We start from the raw sequence: 13,901 nt of genomic DNA, 5'->3' as shown, positions 1-13,901 counted from the left end.
GGTTTCAAAGTAACTTGAAAGTAAAACAAAAAATATGAAATATATGAAAAAAATGAAAGTAAGACAAATTGAAAAGCCTAACAATACTTACAGGTTTATGGCAATGAGGTTTCAGGAGTTTGATCACACAGACTCACATTACCATAAAAATCTAAATCTAACAACATGTATGAGTTCAGGCCTCCAGTGTCCGATCAGGTTGTTTACATGTAAGAAGATTTTCCTTTGTCTTGTCCTGTCTTAGTGGTGTAAACTGGCACGTTTCTGACCATTGCAGACCGGTGCGTTGCAAATAGTTGCAAATTTCAACTCATCACTTTGAAAATCGTTGATCAGAACAGGTCCTAAGAGGGCATTATTAACTTGACAGAGTGATGTAATCTCTGAGCAAACAAAGTTTAACAACATGTATGAGTTTAGGCCTCCAGAGTCTGATCAATTGTTTACATGTTAGTAGAATTTCCTTTGGAGCAATTAAGTGAGATCCTGGAGGTTGATGGCAGTCTAATAAAAACCTCAAACAGGTCAAAGATCCAGTTCTGTGTTTGTTGGACAACACCAGTGTATATTAAGGTCAGGTACTGATGACTGAATACGACAATATCAGGTTGTATCAGACTTCTAGTAATTTACCTGTTTTATTCATTAACATTTTGTTCAGACATGGATAATGAATTAAATGTAACATTTATAACTTTGATGGGCATGTGGAAGTGCAGAAATACAGATATCTTTATTTTGTGATCATGTTTACAGCATATATTCTTATAATTTGCAGTAATTCTACCATTGTGTGCATCTAGTGATTAGCAAATCCCTCCATGAGCCTATGTACATTTCATTGCAACTTGTTAATCAACTCTGTCTTTACAGCACTGCCATCTATCCAAGCTTTTGATTGACTTTTTATCTGAACAACAGATCATATCTTATCAGCCTGTCTTTTTCATGGTTTATATATTACCTCTAGGGGGTTCAGAGTCGTCCTGTTGGCAGTCATGGCCTATGACAGATATGTGTCTATATGTAAACCTCTGCAATCACATTATCATGAGAAAAACAACTGTTAATATTCTCCTGATTTTTGCTTGGGTTCTGCCCACTTGTCAGTTTTCAGTGGGACCGTTGCTGATTGCTAATAAAAAACCTGTTACTTTATCTTGAAAGAATAATTTGCAATAGCACAATTAACAACTTCACTGTGTAAGTTCAACAGTGATGAATATATGGGTTGATTCTTTTTGTAGGATCTGTACCTCTCCCTGTACTCTTCATACTCTTTACATACACCAGGATATTTATAGTAACCTATCGAAGTAGTAGAGAAGTCAGGAGAAAAGCTGCACAGACCTGTTTACCCCACCTGTTGGTTCTGATCAACTTTTCCTGCTTGATGTCATATGATGTACTTCTAGCTCGACTGGAAACTGATGTCCCTAAAACTGTACGTTTAATAATGTCTTTACAACTAGTAATTTATCATCCTCTTTTAATCCAATCATGTATGGACTCAAAATGAAAGAAATCTATAAACACCTCAAGAAATTGTTCTTCAAAGTGCGCTCATGTCTTTACAAATTATTCTGTACTCTGTTTTAATTTGCACATATGTGGACTGAAAATGAAAGAAATTCATAAACACCTTAAGAGATTAAGTCAAGACACATTTAACTTATGTATAAACAGTATATTGGATAACATATATTGTTTGAACTGTATACATTAATTACAACTTAAAAAATGCAAAGATTCTAGAAAGTCATTTAATTTAAGTATTTGTTTCTAATTTAAACTTAAAAAGCATGAGCTCCAACAGTGTGATGTCAATTTTTTTTCCTCTGATCTCTAAAAATCCAGCACATTGTTTTTATCTGTCTGTCATGCAATCACCGAATGCATACTTGCATTTTCATGTTTGTCTCCGTAGTAAAATGGACTTTTGTCACCAGCACTGACATTTGAATTAGTAGTATTTGTTTCTCTGTCTTCTCATAAAATCCCAAGACATTTAAATCAACAGCCTTGAACACAAGTGTGCATACATGTGAGTTTTCTCTATAGTTTTATTGTGTCCTATTTGTGATAAATTGTAAAAGGGTTAGAATTTTAAACAATAATACTAATTTCATTGTGGAAAATTAAAAATAATTCAAAAAGAAATATGAAATCAGATAAACTTCTTCCAAACTCTGGACATTAGAGGACTATATGAATGCTCCTTTTACCTTTCCAGATGTCTCTGTCATTCTAATTATGATGAGTCACAAAACCTGTAATGTTTATCAACATACTGTAAATTATTTCAGACCTCTACAGTCTGATCAAGTTGTTTACATGTTAAGAGCTTTTCCTTTGGAAAGTTTAACAAAATCCATGGAGGTTGAAACAGTCTGATTAAGAAAAACTTTTCACACATTAAAACAGATCACAGATTACATTTCTGTGTTTGCTGGACCAAGATCAGGCACTGAAGACTGAATAAGGCAATCTCAGGTTATGTGAGACTTTCAGTATTATTCCTGTTTTTTTATTACCATTTCATTTTGGACAACCTTAATGATAATAAATAAATAAGAAATTTGTTATACTTGATGCTATGCTATCTATCCAAAGTTTTTCTTTTTAAAGATTATTTTTTGGGCTTTTTTAGGCCTTTTATTGACAGGAGAGTTAAAGATATGAAAGGGGGAGTGACATGCAGCAAAGAGCCGCAGGCCAGACCCGATCCCAGGCTCTCTGCGTCAAGGAGTACATTTCTATATACAGGGACTCGGTCTACCAACTGAGCTATCTGGGTGCCCACTATCCAAAGCTTTTGATAGACTTTTTATCTGAACAACAGACCATATCTTATTCAGCCTGTCTCTTTCAGTGGTTCATATATTACACTCTAGGGGGTTCAGAATTCTTCCTGTTGGCAGTCATGGCCTATGACAGATATGTGTCTGTATGTAATCCTCTGCAATATCACATTATCATGAGAAAAACAATGATATTCTCCTGATTTTAGCTTGGTTTCTGCCTGCTTGTCAGATATCAGGGGACCATTGCTGATTACTAATAAAAAACTCTTTGTGCTAAAAGGATAATTTGCAAAAGCACAGTTAACAACTTCACTGTGTGACTTCAACAGTGCTGAATATACAGCATATGATTTACTCTTTTTGTAGGATCTCCCTGTACTATTAGCATACACCAGGATATTTATAGTAAACTATCGAAGCTGCACAGACCAGGGCCTGTTGCACGAAAGAAAATAAGATATCCAGGATAAGTGAAAAGCGCAGCTTAGTGTGATCCGCTCATCGCGGCTTAATCGGTTTGCCGAGCCAGGATGAACAGGTGGAGCTATGTCCAGCCAGGGTAGCTAGCTGGGATAAGTGCACGTTCACGGCTTTCTCAAATAGACCACGGTATCGATCACAGATTTACTGATGCAGAGATGAGAAGACGCATGCGCCATATGTTTCACCCAATGAGCAGCAGCTTCCAATGGAAAGTAACGAGGAGGGAAGATATGGAAAAAGGGAAATACGGCTCTTATCAAACGGAGAGAAAAAGCCCAAATAGTGGACCCGACTAAATGTGTGGGGGTGTAAAAAAATCTAGCCTTTGCCTCAAAGAGAGCAGAGGGAACTAATGTTCCCTCGGGAATGGACCAAGGACTATAGGCTTAATTTCAAACCCTTATTCACAACGTGAGAACATGTTTTACAACCATGCACAAATCTCTAAGATATTCCTAATCTTTGTACAATTAATGTTCATACAGAACAATCAGAAGGGACAACTAGAAAAAAAAGTAAGTGACTTCAATACACGCTGTGAGCATATGTAAAACAATATTCATGTCTTTTTATTCTTCTGACAAGTGACCGCACCAAAATAAAAGATGAAGAAGCATTGTGGTGTTCCCCGGTGTGATGAATGTAAACTACACTACATACGTAGGCTACTGTACGTAGACCACGTTATTAGTCCGTTGATATGAGACTTATGGAGAAGGTTATGAAACCAATGTAAGCTATAATAAAGAAAAACATTAGGCCCACTTATTAAGGAGTAACACAAACTACCTTTATTAGAGAAGGAAAAGCAACAAAAATGAAATCATGAATGTATTGGTCTCTGACCAGTCTGCCATTAATATCATCTGGGAATATCGCTACATTAATATCGTCACACTTAATCTCCGGAGCGCGTCCTGTATAAACCTGAAGCTGAGACCACGGACGCTGCGCCGCTCATCTCTACTTTTACAAAGAGAGTAGACACTGACGCGACTCGCAGGTCTGCTGGCAGGCAGCGGCCACCAACCAGCGGCCACACGCCAGGCAGCCTCGAGACAGTACCGTCCCACCGGGAAAAGTCCCACTCCGCATCAGAGTGCCAGGGCAACCATTCCTAACATCTAAACAACTGTAGTAGGGTTTAAATAAAACTTAACTTAATAAAGCAGAACACATGCAGAAGACAACGGAATAACTGTTAAACACGTTATTTCGGATCAGACGGCAGCTGATTTAAACATGAGACTCCAGGATTAATCTTAGCCTGGCTGTTAGCCGGCTCTGGACCAGGCTAGCAGCAAAGAATAAATCTCCATGGTTACTTGGCTGGGTTAATTCAATCTGGTTTCGTGCAACCGAGTCCAAGCTAAATTCATCCAGGATAACTTGAATATCCCGGCTTAATCCCTTATCCTAGTTTCGTGCAACAGGCCCCAGGTTGAAATATACACAAGTTATCTTTAAATAACAATATATTAAAATTAAAGTGGGCGTGTACAGGGAGGGATAAGATGCTGATTCACATATGCACACTTCTAGATAATATATGATTTATAAACAAATATTACTTACAGATGTGCATGCACATGGTTTTAATAAATCGGATTTATTTTATTTTATTATACATTGCAGTTTATAAATAAGACCCCAGGTTATTTACATGGAGTCTGGTGGAGATATGCTGCTCTATACACGCTAAAGTAGTGATTATTTACATGGAGTCTGGTGGGTTTGGTGATGGTGATTTCGGGGCTGTTTCATGTTAAACTAAAAGGATCTTATCTTTAACTAAAGGTCTATCTCTGTGGGATCCATCCCATAATGTTGTCACACACTTAGCATAATAATCTGAATCTTTCAGCACTTTTAGTGGATGGAAACGTTCTCTTATCAAGGAGTTTAAACACAGAAACGGCAGGAAGGATAATCCACCATATCAAGTCACAAATAATCAGCACGAGGCCTCGTTTAATTGTCTGAACAGACAACAGATTGAAACCACATTCAATCACAGAAAATATGAAATGTCAGAGAAAGATTATAAATGAAATTCCACGAAGTAGAAAAACATGTTAAAACTGCAAAACAACAATAACTTTTTTAAAACAATTAAAAATGGCCAACTTCTAGTATGCTGTAATGGTGAGGACTGTTTGGACCAATTTACACAAATATGAATTTGCACTTTTTAAACTCACAATGCTCAAAGTTTATTTTCTGCCAACTTTTGGGAGTTTAGAAATAGATAAGGGGTACAAAATGTATTCCTAAGATTATTACATGACTTCCTGTCAGCCCAAAATAATTTGTATGTTTCTAGAGATGAGAAGAAAGTTTCAAAAAAATAAAAGTTTCAAACATGTCTACGTTTTCCAACCAAAACATCTTTAAACGTCTTAATGTTTCTCCTTTGGGCCTTCTCCTTCCCACGGTGGGTACATTGTGGTTAGGGTTGGGTACCGAAACCCGGTGCTAGTACGGCACCGGTGCCTTAACACCCGGTATCTATCGGACCAAATAGTAACGGGGATTTTGGTGCTACTGAAATACCAGGGCTGCCTTTTTCCATCTAGTGGTTGTTTTTGTCATTAAGCAGCAATTTACTGGAGAAATATTACATTTAATTTGGACCATATAGTAATAAGCAAGCCGTTCTTAAATGTTGCTGACTGTCTTTTTGTGCTCCTTTTTTTTTAAATATACATTTAAAAAATGTATTTTTAAAAGGATGGGTTCAGGCACCGATTCTGGTCCCTAAATGGTAAAGAGTTCTGAGGAAAGGCAGAAAACAGTCCAGCTGATCCACAATAACATACATGCTGCTCAGAAGATAAAGTTACTGCTGGTCAGCCTTCAATGTGGAGAGAAGATCAGAATATAACAACACAGCTATCAGGGCATGAGGAGGAGGAAACAGCTTGGCACTGAAACATGTTCACAACGAGGCAGTGTGAATGCGCTGGTGTCTTTTAAGGCTACTACTCTGAGAAAACGTTGCCCCACATTGTTCACAGCTGTACGGCTTCTCTCCAGTGTGAATACGCTGGTGTCTTTCAAGGTTACTACTCTGAGAAAAGTTTCCCCACATTGTTCACACCAGTACGGCTTCTCTCCAGTGTGAGTGCGCTGGTGAGTTTTAAGGTTACTATGCTGAGAAAAGGTTTCCCCACATGTTCACCAGTACGGCTTCTCTCAGTGTGAATTGTGGTGTCTTTTAAGGGTAATACTATGAGTAAAGGTTTTTCCACATTGTTCACAGCTGTACGGCTTTTCTCCAGTGTGAATGCGCTGGTGAGTTTTAAGGTGACTACTCTGAGAAAAAGTTTCCCCACATTGATCACAGCTGTCTGGCTTTTCTCCAGTGTGAATGCGTCGATGTCTTTTCAGGGCACTCTGTTGTGTGAAAGCTGCCCCACATTGATCACAGCTGTACGGCTTCTCTCCAGTGTGAATGCGCTGGTGTCTTTTAAGTCACAACTCTGAGAAAACGCTGCCCACATTGATCACAGCTGTAAGGTTTCTCTCCAGTGTGAACTCTCTGATGAATCTTTAAATATCCAGATGATGTGAAGGATTTGTCACACTGCTGACAGCGGTGATGTTTGACTCCTCTTCCTCTCGTTTCTATCAACAGAGAAAAACCAAGAGAGTGAGTTAGTGAGGTGCCATGCTGTAGAGCTCTATCTTAAACTAGAAACAACATTTAGAGCATGTCTATGGAACATTGTTTGACTGACACATTACCTTTCTTAATTATCTGCCAACATCACTATTATGGAGTTGCATTAGGGGAAATGGAACATCCAGTGTTGGTTAGTTTGTGATATATGAACTACTTTTTCAATCTTTATCTTTATCAATTTATGTGTGGCCTACATTTTGTTGCCAGCCTTTTAGCCAGCTGTTTAGTAACAAATGGGGGATCATCCGGGATTTTTTTGTGCCGGGAAAGTTGTAAATGTAACATTTTCCCACAGATTTTTAGCTTTCACTGGTATCTGTAGGGTTACCGTGTTGTCTCCATGTTGCTGGAACAGCTCTACTCCAGTAAAGTAAATTGGAACCATTGTCCCTGATAGGCATTAACAATGAGGGGCACCAGTTGACCTTTGAACTTTGTTTTAGGTTTTTGTTTTTGCTAAATCAAACATGTATAGCCAGCATTATTGTGTAAGTAAGTAATATGGTAGTGGAATGTGGTATTTTCCACACAAGCTACATTTCCTTAAGCATTTCTGAAGCTTAGCAGAGCTTTCTGCTGTGCTCTGGAATAAAACTGCTGAGCATCACTGACGCCTCTGACAAACATAGGCCAAACCAACAGTCATGACATGCATGCTGCTCATTCTGTGGAATTTAATATGTAATTGAAAGGAGCATGTTCATAATAATAGCAGTGTTGTGTTCAATTAGTGAGCTAATTATTCTGTGAAGAAACAGGTGTCAGTTATAGCCCATATTTAATCCATATACTCTATATCTATATACTCTATATATATATATATATATATATATATATATACATACATATTTAAGGAAGGAAGGAAGCACATGTTGCGCATGCTGGTTATATTGCATTTCACACTGAAATACTCATAAAGCAAAATGGCTCGGTCCAGACATTGCTGGATAAAAAGTTGATATGAGAGGGGAAAACATATAAAGAAGTGCAGAAGATTATAAGCTGCACTTAAATTAAGCCCCAGTCAAGACAGTGAAGCATGGTGGTTATGGGATGTTTCTCATACTGTGGTGTTGGGCCTGTTTATCACATACCAGGGATCGTAAATCAATTTCAATACATCAGAATACTTGAAGAGGTCACGTTGCCTTATGCTGAAGATTATTGGGCAGTAGCAATACTAGTTTAACTACTTCTCAGTAGCGTCACTGGTTTCTGTTGATAGGATTTAATATTGACGAGATACGTAAAAGGTTTGTCTGGGTCTCTATTTACAAAAGTCACATCTACTTGGGGTTGGGATTTCTTTTACAAAAATCGTGAAATGTGCAAAACGTACTTTTGCCATATAGCATCTTAAGATGTCAAACAAATCTGTTGAATATCGGCCCTTTAGGGGGCGCTACAGATTTAATTAATGAATCAAATCAAATCAATCAATCAAAATGTATTTATATAGCACCTTACAACTACCAACAGGTGTCCAAAGTGCTTAACAAAATGAGTAAAAACACAACATACAATAAAAAGAGTAAATATGGAAAACAGTAAAATCAGAAAAGGTTACAAAGAAACAAAAGAATGAAGTTGTCACACCACTTCTACGTATTAAAAGCAAGACTGAACAGATATGTTTTAAAGTTTGGACCTAAAAAGAGCGACATCTGTAACAGTACGTATATCAGGGGGTAACTTTTTCCAGAGTCTTGGGGCGGCAACTGCAAAAGCCTGATCACCCCACCGTTTATACCTGGACCTTGTGAATTCTAAAACCACTGATTTGAAGACCGCAATGACAGGTTGTGTTCCGTACAGTTGAAATTTCAGACAAATACTCTGGGGCAAGACCATTTAAAGCTTTAAAAAACAAACAATAAAATCTATTCTAAAACGCACAGGGAGCCGATGCAGGGTGTAGAGAATGGGAATGATGTGTGCACGTCTAGACTTATTTGTTAAAAGCGAGCAGCAGCATTTTGAACAAGTTGAGATGGACGTCTGATTCAGACCAACATAGAGGGCATTACAGTAGTCCAACCTTGAACTGATAAAAGCATGAATAGCCTTTTCTAGGTCGTGCCTGCTCAGAAAGGGCTTAACTTTAGCCAGCAGGCGAAGCTGGAAGAAGCTCATTTTAACAACGTGACTGATCTGCTTTTCAAATTTCATGCTGCAATCAAAAGTCAACCCCAAGTTTTTGACAACAGATCTCGTGCAGGAAGCCAGAGCTCCCAAACTCACAGCTGGACCATTCTGCATGCCTGGAGTACTGAAAATAATACACTCCGTTTTATTATCATTCAAATTAAGAAAATTATCTGCGAGCCACAACATAATATCAGCGATACAGCTTAGCAGGGAGTTTAGTGCAACATTGTCATTTGCTTTTATTGGCAAATAGATTTGCAAATCATCTGCGTAGCAATAAAATGACAGGTTGTGCTTCCCAATAATCGCCCCTAAAGGAAGCATATATAAAGAAAACAAAATAGGGCCAAGAATGGATCCCTGTGGTACCCCACAAGAGAGAGGAGCAACTGACGAGGAGAGGTCACCAATCATAACAGAAAAACTCCTATCTGACAGATAGGAGCTGAACCATTTGAGTGCCGAGCCTTTGATGCCTACACAACTCTCAAGGCGTGAGAGGAGGACTGCATGGTCCACTGTATCAAACGCCGCTGTGAGGTCCAAAAGGACTAAAACAGTAGGATTCCCGGCATCTACAGACAAGACAATGTCATTATGTACCCTCAACAGTGCAGACTCAGTGCAGTGACGTGATCTAAAACCAGATTGAAATTTTTCAAAAACACAGTTCAGTTGTAAAAAGACTTGTAACTGTATAAAAACAATTTGTTCTAAAACCTTTGAAAGAAAAGGCAGATGAGAGACTGGTCTAAAGTTGGACAGCACTGTAGGATCAAGATTAGGCTTCTTAAGTAGGGGCCTGACAACAGCATGTTTGAAGGCAGCTGCGACAGAATTTAAAGTAAGACAGGAATTAAAAAGAGTAAGAAGACTCGCCCCAATGGTATTAAAAACCTCCTTCACCATTCTGGCGGGGACAATGTCTAAGGGACAGTTGGTAGGTTTCATGTGTTGTACAACCTCACTAAGAAACATCAGAGAAACTGGCTTAAATTCCTCAAACACGGCTGAGTGAGTAGGATAAGCAGGTAAAAACACCTTAAAATTAACACTGGTGATTTTCCTGACATATGCTACTTTATCAATAAAAAAAACAGAGAAATTTCTCACATGTACTGATTGACACATCTGACGGAGCAGAGGAGCATGGATTTATGACTGAGTTATTAGTATTAAATAACACCCTAGGTTCATGGCAACTGTTAGCGATGACAAAAGAGAGATGCTGCGTCTTCACCACCTTCACAGCATTCTGGTATGTGGCTAGACTGATCCTTAATACACCCAGTGACACGTGTAAATTGTCTTTCTTCCATCTTCGTTCAGCTTGTCTGCAGTGTTGCCTAAGGGCTCTTGTGGTGTCATTTAGCCAGGGGTCCGCCTTCGGTTTAACAGCTTTAATCCGATAAGGGACAATAGAGTCTAAAATGTCAGTGCTTGTGGAATGGAACTCAGAGAGAATGTTATCTGGGGAAGAGGGAGAGACCAGACCATTCTTTATATAAAACTGTGAGCCCACAAACACAGATGCAAACTCTCCAGCTGAAGAGGAGGTGATGCAGCGGCGCCTAGAAGCTGAGGAGACAGGCTTAATAGCGGGAGGTGGAACACTGATCTCAAATCTGATGGGGAAGTGATTGGAGATACCAGATTCAGTTATTTCTCCAAGTGAAACTGAAAGCCCTTAGGAGATGATGAGATCCAGGGTGTGGCCTAGATGATGTGTCAGCCCTTCCACACATTGGTTAAGACCAAAGGAGTTCAAAAGTGCTTTAAAATCATTAGCAAGTGGGTTTGAGGGACAACACACATGGATATTAAAATCCCCACAAACCAGGAGCTTGTCGTGTTTAGGAACAAGATCTGCTAAAAACTCAGAAAATTCACAAATAAAATCCTTGTTGAGTTTTGGTGGGCGATAAACAACTGCACACAACACAGTAGAATCCAAATCAGCCATGAGTTCAAAACTATTAAAACTAAGTGCAGGTAATAACCTGCATCTGAACTTGTCTCTGAAGAAAGTGGCCAGCCCACCACCTCAACCTGACGCTCTGGGGGAGTTGAGGAAAGAACAGCTGGGGGGGGAGGAGCTCCGAGAAGGCGCTGTCATCACCTGGTTTCAGCCAGGTTTCCGTCAACAACAGAAAGTCTAGGTCATTGGTCGTAAAAAAGTCATTCAATATAAAAGTCTTATTTGTGAGAGATCTAGTGTTCAGCGACATGCGAATTGGGCGCCTTTCAGTCTGTTGGGAAGCACAACTGAGCCGAGCCAATGAATGGCTCATGCGATCTGAAAAATACATACTGTACGTGTCCATTGATCTCCGTTTCTATAGCAACAGACAGAGTGAGTGAGTTAGTAAAGCTCTATGATGAAGCGAGCTAAGTAAAACCAGAAACAACATTCACAGCATGTCTGTGTTTACGTTGGGCTGATGCATTACCTGATACATAATCATTGAAAAAGCGGTTTATCAACAAGTCAACCATTTCTTGTCACTGAACAACAGTTTTGATACCTTTCAGTCTGGTTTCCGACCACACCACAGCACTGAGACGGCTCTTGTCAAAGTATTTAATGACATCCACCTTAACACAGATAGTATCTATATTTCAGTCTCAGTATTACTAGATCTTAGTGCTGCATTTGACACGGTCGACCATGACATATTACTAGACTGATTGGAAAACTGGGCTGGACTTTCTGGCTCAGTACTAAACTGGTTTGAATCCTACTTACAGAACAGGGATTACTTTGTGTCAATAGGTAATTATACATCTGAGCATAAAAATATGACGTGAGGAGTTTCCCAAGGCTCCGTTCTGGGGCCTCTTGTGTTTAACATCTACATGCTTCCACTGGCTTAGATTATGGAGAACAACAAAATAAATTACCATAGTTATGCGTACGACACACAAATTTACATAACCTTATCGCCAAGGGACTATATTCCAGTACAAAAACTGACTAATTGCATTGAACAAATTAACGGCTGGATGTGCCAGAACTTTCTGAAATTAAATGAAGGAAAAACTGAGGTGGTTGTTTTTGGAGTAAATGAGGAATGATTAAAATTCTGCGCTCAGCTTCAAACAACAATGTTAAAAACAACAGACAAAGCCAGAAATCTTGGTGTAGTCATGGACTCAGACCTGAATTTTAACAGCCACATTAAGACAATTACAAATCAGCGTACTATCACCTTAAGAAGGTTAAGGGTTAAAGGACTTATGTGTCAACAGGATTTGGAAAAACTTGTCCATGCTTTCATCTTCAGTAGACTTGACTACTGTAACGTGGTCTTTACAGGTCTCTCTAAAAATGGAGTGGAGTGGTTCACATCCCACCAGTCCTCACTAAGACCAAGAGACTGGATCACATACATCTCTCAGTTCTTTAAATCAAGGCAGAAGACCTTTCTTTTTGATGTTGCCTTTCTTTAAACGTTGTTCATTTCTTTAATGTGTAATTTCTTATACTGCACTGTAACTTTATTCTTGTGTTTTTATCTGTTTTTATTTTTTAACTGTTTTTGTGTAAAGCACTTTGAATTGCCTTGTTGCTGAAATGTGCTCTACAGATAAAGCTGCCTTGCATTACCATGACTACGCTCTTTGTGTGTTAATAAAGTTGGGATTGATATCTCTGTGGGGCGTTTGTATTGCCGGCCTTGAGCCAGGCGGTAACAAGCGGGGGGGGCGTCTGGGATTGGTAGTGCTGGAAACTTGAAATGGAACATTTTCTTTGAGTGTTTCACACATTTTTACTGGATCTAGTATCTGAAGGGTTCTCAGCCTCTCCATCTCAAGGGATTGGTTCTCACTCGGTTTCTTAATTATAAAAAAAAAAAAAAATGTGATCACAAAAAATAATACTTTACATGAGGACCATAATCCAGAAAAACACAATGAGAAGAAAATATTGAATCTGTTAAATTAAACTGGTTGAAATGTACATTACAATAAACTTGACTGCTCATTATATGAAAGGCACCGAGGAGATTATCCACTCTGATTTTCCCGGCCTTTATTTATCCGTGTTGCCCCCCCGACCACTATCAGAGAGCCGCAGTTTAATTGACTACCGGTTTTTTTCTTTGAGGAATTACGGTATATATATAAATCCTAAAAGAGAAGCCCTCTGTGGTGCATTCATTAATATTGAGATTAGATTTCTGGGACTCTTCAGTCTGGAGTACCCTCTTTCCTTCACTCACCTCCTCCTCCCTGACACTTTCCTCTTGCCCTCCTTCTTCTTCCTCCGTCGTCCTCGTGTTTCTGCATGTACTCGGTGATAAGGTCCAGTCCAGGTTGTCTTGTGGCTCCCATGTGTTATCCTCACTGGAAAGGTGAGTGCAGACAGAAGAACATCTCCTCACCTTTGTTTTTAGACAATCGATTCTCACGCTAATTATCATTCCTATTATTCCTTTTTCTATTGCCATCTTGAAATACCTTAATTTGTGGGTCTGCAACGTAGTGTCAAAATACCAAACCTTCAACTTTGAGGGCATGATACCATGCTGACACTTATTTGCAATATGTAAATATATTATATATCTCAGGATCAGAACACCAAGCATTTATTCTAGACTCATACTTACTCTGAGACCCCCTTCCATTTCAGCAGAAACTCTACTCTTCCCTTCACCACTCTGCGCTCCAAACCTTCTCCACCGCATACTCCTCTTCTTCCTCCTCCTCTTTCTTGCCCTTCTTTCCTGCTCCGGTCGCCAGCTTGCCGCTGCTGAAGGTGCCTTTAGTAGACCCCAAGG

The 13,901-nt window shown here is 39.1% G+C and overlaps 1 pseudogene; it reads left to right on the top strand.

Moving 5' to 3' along the window:
• Nucleotides 1-663: 663 nt before the first annotated feature.
• On the top strand, nucleotides 664-1,599 carry LOC116675688 (olfactory receptor 11G2-like; annotated as a pseudogene).
• Nucleotides 1,600-13,901: the final 12,302 nt, after the last annotated feature.

This window comes from Etheostoma spectabile, unplaced genomic scaffold, assembly GCF_008692095.1.
Source record: "Etheostoma spectabile isolate EspeVRDwgs_2016 unplaced genomic scaffold, UIUC_Espe_1.0 scaffold00002137, whole genome shotgun sequence".
Classification (NCBI taxonomy): domain Eukaryota; kingdom Metazoa; phylum Chordata; class Actinopteri; order Perciformes; family Percidae; genus Etheostoma; species Etheostoma spectabile.
Note: the sequence above shows the minus strand (reverse complement) of the source record. Positions and strands in the feature narration are given on the sequence as shown.